Here is a 6,623-nt window from a genome sequence, read left to right on the forward strand (position 1 = left end):
TCTGAAGGTCTCCCCGGCCTCCACCCCTGACACAGAAAACATGACTGGTGGCCCTGCTTTGCCCAGCTCCCAGCCCAGGCCCCCTGGCCTTGCTATCCCAGGTCTGTTGCCCCTCGGTCAAAACCTCAGCCAGACCTCAGAGTCCTTACTCCCAGTGATCTTTCTTGGTTTCTGTGAGATAAAAATTCTGACATAGGTGCTCTGAATGCAACTTAAATATGGTCTTAATGGGGCCTCTGGTCGGTTGATATTTAATGAAAATGCACAAGAATGGAAAACAAAAAATATCTTCCTTCCACACCCCCTAGTTCTGCTGTACAGAGATAAATGCCCATTAACTCTTTCTTGTGTATCCTCATAAAAATCTTCATTTCTGTACCAGCACCCGTACACACATCCTCATCTTTTGGTGGCCAGGCATGGACATACCCTCTGCCACTCTTCTGCATCTTCCTTTTTTAGCTTAGCTTGGAGATTGCTCCAAATCAACAGATACAGATTTACCTTATTCTTTTTTTAAGCAATTTTTTATTTTGAAAGAACTTTATTTATTTGCCTGCACTAGGACTTGGTTGCGTCAAATGAAATCTAGTTCCTTGACCAGGGATTGAACCTGGGCCCCCTGCATTGAGAGCACGGAATCTTAGCCACTGGCCCACCAAGAAAGTCCTTACCTTATTCTTTCTAAAGGGCTTTCCTGTTCCACTGTCTATATGGGAAACACTTACTGTTTTTTTCCTGCCCAGCAGCCCAGGAGAGTAGCATTTCATCCTGTGAGAGTAGCATTTCCTTTGTCTCCTCCCCACCTCCAGTCCTATAACGTGGGTGAGGATGGCCTTGACCTCAGCTACAGCCTTGGACAAACGACCCAGATCTTATCATCGAGACTAGTTCAAGGGTGGACACATGACCCAGATGCCAGCAAGGTCAGTGAGGGCCATAGTTTTATCTGAATTATTAAGGTAAGAGAAGCTCTCTTTTTCTTACTGAACTTGGAACCAGGAAAATGTGGTCCTGGAGCAGTTTCCATCATGTGGAGTCTGAGAATGAAGCCTATATGAAGAAAAATGGAGTCAAAATAGGGAGATGCTTGTCTTGATGGCATAGTTTTAAGAGTCTGGTTCGTTTACCTGGAGCCCTCCCTCTCCACCCGGAACTTTTAATTACACGTGCCAATGGATTCCTTTTTTGCCTAAGCCAATTGGGCCGGGCTTTGTGCAGCTCACCGTAGGAAGAGTCTTGCTATGGAAACTGGCATCAAGAATGACTGGCACGACTTCCCTGGTGGTCCAGTGGTTAAGAATCTGCCTAGCAGTGCAGGGACATGGGTTTGATCCCTGGTTGGTGACCTGAGATCCCATGTACCTTGGGGCAGCTAAGCCTGTGCGCCACAACTACTGAAGCCTGTGCGATCCGGAGCCCACACACCACGAGGAAAAGGTCCCACATGGCTCATAAGAGATCCTGGGTGCTGCATCTAAGACTCAGTGTGGCCAAATAAATAAATAAATGAGGGATGGCAAGGGACCCCAGCATGCTGAATCAGCTGAGTCAAAGAAGGTGGAGATCCTTCTCTTCCTGGTAGCAAGTTGGCCATTCTTATCACATGGTAATGAAGCAACTGATTAAATTGTGGCCATTCAGACTAAGGGCACTATTCTACTTACATGAGGTGCCTAGACTAGTCAAATTCAGAGGGGAAGAGTGTGGAGCAGTGGTTGCCAGTGGCTGGGAGGAGCTGGAAACAGAAAGTGGTTGTTTCGTGGACACCGAGTTTCAGTTTTGCAGGATGAAAGGAGCTCAGGAGATGGATGGTGGTGACGTCTGCACAAGATGTGACATACTGAGAGCCACTGAAAAATGGTTAGGATGGTAAATATTACTTTGCACGTATTTTACTTAAAAACATACACGGAAGGAAAGAAACACAGCTTTATTATGAGAGGCCCCTTTTTGCCTATGACCTGCAATCCAGTATGGCTGAGAGTCTGTTCAAGCTCTATTGGAAAAGCTGAATTTTCTGCAACAAGCTGGGGGCACTGGGAGCACAGCCTGAGAGGCAGAAAACAGCCAGAGAGAAGGTTGAGATTGAGGAGGCCAGTAACGTGACCTGACACTTGGGTGTCTCTTGTATGGTTCGCATCTATGAGCTCATTACTCCTAACGACCCACTGGGGTAGATGCTGAATTTCAGATAAGGAAAATAAGAGCAAGAGGAAGTTAAACAAGTAAATCCTGATGAGGTAAGGCACAGAGTCCTGGCTATGACCTGGGCAGTCAGTGGTTTCATTCCTACTCTACGGCATTTGGAAAGGAACAGCCTGGAAGCCCCTGGAATCCCAACTGGATCGTGTTGTCAGAGAAGCCAGCGCTGGCTCACCAAGCCTCTGCCCCAGGGCAATCTCCAGGTCCTGCTGCCCCAGCCTGTGACCAGAGGTGCAGAAGAGCCCCCGCATGGGGACGTCACAGCTGCCCTGCCCGCCATCCCCTTTCACTCTCACATGCTTCAATTTCCATGGACTCTCCTCTTTCCCGAGAACAGTCTATGGACAAGTTTTGGAAAACCGCTGACCGTACAAAATTATTCAGTGCTTCCAAGATTCATTCACCACAGTCCTCTTTTTATTTTTATTTTTTTGGTGGGGATGACATTAAGTTTTTCTTTAATTTTTAAACTTTTTATTTTGTATTGGAGGCTTCCCAGGTGGCTCGTGGTAAAAGAACCCGCCTGCCAATACGAGAGACATTAAGAGCCACAGGTTTGATCCCTGGGTGGGAAAGATTCCCTGGAGAAGGGCATGGCAACGCACTCCAGTATTCTTGCCTGGAGAATCCCCAGGGACAGAGGAGCCTGGAGGGCTCCAGTCCAAGGGATCTCAAAGAGTTGGACACAACTGAAGCGACTTAGCACACACATAGGTGATTATCAATGGCCATCAAAGGGACTCGGCCATAAATATACATGTATCCCTTCTCCCTCAGACTCCTCTCCTATCCAGACTGCCACATAATGTTGAGTGGAGTTCCCTATGCTATACTGTAGGTCCTTGTTGGTTATCCATTTAAAATATAGCAATGTGTACATGTTGATCCCAAACTCCCTAACTATCCCTTCCTCCCATGGTGTAATGAAACACTATCACAGTTGTCTTTTTTAAAATTTTATTTATTTATTTGGCTATGCTGACTCTGAGTGACAGCATGCAGGATCTTCCGTCTTTGTTGCTGCATGCGGAATCTTTAGTTGTGGCATGCAAACTCTTAGTTACGGCATGTATGATTTAATTCCCTGATCAGGGATGGAACCTGGGTCCCCTACATTGGGAGCATGGAGTCTTAGCCACTGGACCCCTAGGGAAGTCCCTCACCTCTTTCCCTGTGCACAAGTCCAGGAACTGACACTCATTTCCTGGGCCACAGAGTCATTGTTTAATGTGTCTCACAGTTGACTCTGGGGTTGGAAAATCTCCTGGCTGAAGTCTTTTGACTATGATCATTATTTCTGCTTGAACAATCTACTTGTGTGCGCTACTCGGGGTAGTAAGCTTAGTCAGTGTATTAGGGTTAGGTGGAGGATGAGAAAGAGTCAGAGTCATCATCTGGCCTGATCGAAACTGGCAGAGGACAAATCACATCACTGGGGACCCATGACAAAGAAGGACAGGACAGGGGAGTGGAGACTTATTTCAGCAGATGAGCCATGCTCCAGAGAGAAACACAGGACAACTTGACAGGGGGAGGCTTTGCCCCATTGGAGAGGAACCTCAACAGATGGATGTCTCTTCTGTGCTATAAAAAGGACAATGACTTCCCTGGTGGCCTAGAGGGTAAAGAACCCCCCTGCAATGAGGGCCACCCGGGTTCAGTCCCTGGGTCGGGAAGATCCCCTGGAGAAGGGGATGGCAACCCACTCCAGTATCCTTGCCTGGAGAATCCCATGGACAGAGGAGCCTTGTGGGCTACAGTCCATAGGGTTGCAAAGAGTTGGACATGACTGAGCGTCTAACACTAACTAACTGACTTCCTGAACTCAAGGAAGAAGGACCTTGAGTACCCCGTGACTCCAAGCAGCATTGTGAGTCATATGGCAAGACTCACATGGACTTGGCAATGAGAATTTGATTGTTGACAGCCAAGAATAGACTTGTGAAGGAGATGATGCCAAAATAAATCATGTGACAAAGTATATTCTACTACCAGTATTTAGTTTGTCTTCTCCTTGTGTTGGCTTCACAATTATTTTACTTCGTTAACTTACAGACAATAAAGTGAATTATTTATGTTTGTTATTATAAATGATCTGTTCCTACTTATTGCCAAGAGCAAAGCCCTTCCTGGTATCCCACAGTAATATGCAGTCTGCTTGCAGATCTCAGGTGATGCCATTGACTTATGGGGAGAAGGTAGTGTGATTTCTCAAGCCCAGTCCAAAGGAATAAAAGGAAAAACCTATAGCCAGTATATAGGGTCAGCCCTCATCTGTATGGAAACGCCTTTCCTAATACCTCCCAGTTCAACACCTGCTCATAGCCATAAGGACTCCCACACCCTATGCTCACATAATAAGCAGTGAGGAAGTTTCCTTCCAGATGACGGAGACAGGCCAGTAAAAGAGGCCCTTGCCTAATTAGGAGACAGTTGCCCTCATGGGTCTCATCCAGTAACCTTTTTTCCTAAGGGTTTGTGATGTCTTGTGTTATATGGGGTCCCTGACATCAAGTATATCCTTAAATCAGAGACTGTCAACTGGTACCTCAGAGGCTGAATCAATCCTGTAGATGTGTGTGTGTGTGTTGTTATTTTTTGACTTATACTAGTTTTCTATTAAAATATGAATTGTTTGCCAGAACTAGAAATTATGAAGTTTCATATAACAACTCATATTTCCAACCCCTGTGGAAAATACCAAAACTCTGGGAAGCGCTGATAACCGTGGAGCGGTGTTCCCACCTGGCCATGACCTGCTGACCTGAGTGAGGGGGTCCTCCACAGTCCCCCACTGGTAGGATTTACTCCCTCTGTCCTTCAGATGTCTGCCCCTGGGCATTTGGGTTCGCAATTCTGTGCCCTCCTGGTCTAGCAGACACCATCTTTCCAGAACAACTCAGTGCACGTGAGGATGTGGGTGCAACATACATCACACTCTAACAGCTAGCAGAAAAATAACCTGTTCTAATGAAATTTATTTATTTGGCTGCGTCAGGTCTTAGTTGCAGCATCCGGGATCTTTTTGTGTGGCCCACAGGTTTCTCTAGTTGCACATACAGGCTTAATTTCCCTGTGACATGTGGGATCTCAGTTCCTGGACGAGGGATCAAACCCATGTCCCCTGCATTGGAAGGCAGATTCTTAACCACTGAGCCACCAGGGAAGACCCTAGTCTAGTGAAATTTTTGTTTGACTGTCTACATATTTCTTGTGCCTGTTCAGTCACTCCAGTCATGTCTGACTTGTTGTAACCCTATGGACTGTAGCCCGCCAGACTCCTCTGTCCATGGGATTCTCCAGGCAAGGATACTGGAGTGAGTTGCCATGCCTCCTCTAGGGGATCTTCCCGACCCAGGAATCAAACCCTCGTCTCCTGTGTCTCCTGCACTGCAGGCAGATTCTTTACCCAGTGAGCCTGATTGTAAGCAATTCACCAGGCTTTGTATGTCCTTGCCTTAAGAATTTTGGTGGGGCAGAGAGCAAAGCAGCTTGAAAATGAAGCTGATTTATACTAAGAACCTAAGGCCACTGATGAGATGATGGGGTGTCCTGGAGAGAGACCTTGGAGAAGTGGTGGAGTAAGGAGGGTGGGCCCCTGCCCAGGAAGGGCAGAGAAGTCTGGGGGCTCCTTCAGGGCAGCAGGGCCACCACGACTCCATGAGAGCCTCTGGAGGGGCCACATGGCCGGGTGGCCTGGAGAGGCAGCTCTGGCCCCAGAGCGCCAGTGCTAGCAAAGACTCCACATCTCATGAAAGCCAGGAAGCAGAGTCTGCTCAGCTCAGAGGGCAGGTGTCAGCCGGGATGTCCCTTGTAAGCTTTGGGGATTCAGATACAACCTTGAAAGGACAGCAACTCTCAAAACAGACCAAGATGAAAAGGAATGAAGGACTGACATGGATGCTGCTCAAAACCATGCTAAGTAAAAAGAAGCCAGGCACCAAAGGCTACGCAGTGTATGGTTCCACTGATATGAAATATCCAGAACATGCAAACTCACAGAGACAGAAAGCAGCCAGCGGTTACCAGGGGCTGGGGGAGAGGGGGATGAGGAGTGACTGCTTGATGGGTACCAGGTTTCTTTCTAGGATGGTGAGCATGTTCTGGAATTAGGTAGTGATGATGGCTGCTCAATGTTGAGGGAGACCGTTAGGAGGCTGGGGTTGCAATCCGACAAGACGTGAAATGGACTTGTATTTCAAGGAAGAGAGAAGGGTGGACTGATGGAGCTGCTGAAATGGAGAATTCATAGTTGTTGGTACTTTACTGGATTTGGTGGGGGAGAGAGCAGGAGGGTTGAGAATGAGGGATCATAGACTGAGATAGGAAACAGACGTGGGGTGGGGCCTGGAGAAGGACATGCCAGCCTCCTCGTGGAGCCTGAGGTGACCTGGGGTCAACCACGGAAGGAGCAGGCT

This window comes from Cervus elaphus, chromosome 18 (assembly GCF_910594005.1).
Source record: "Cervus elaphus chromosome 18, mCerEla1.1, whole genome shotgun sequence".
Classification (NCBI taxonomy): Eukaryota; Metazoa; Chordata; class Mammalia; order Artiodactyla; family Cervidae; genus Cervus; species Cervus elaphus.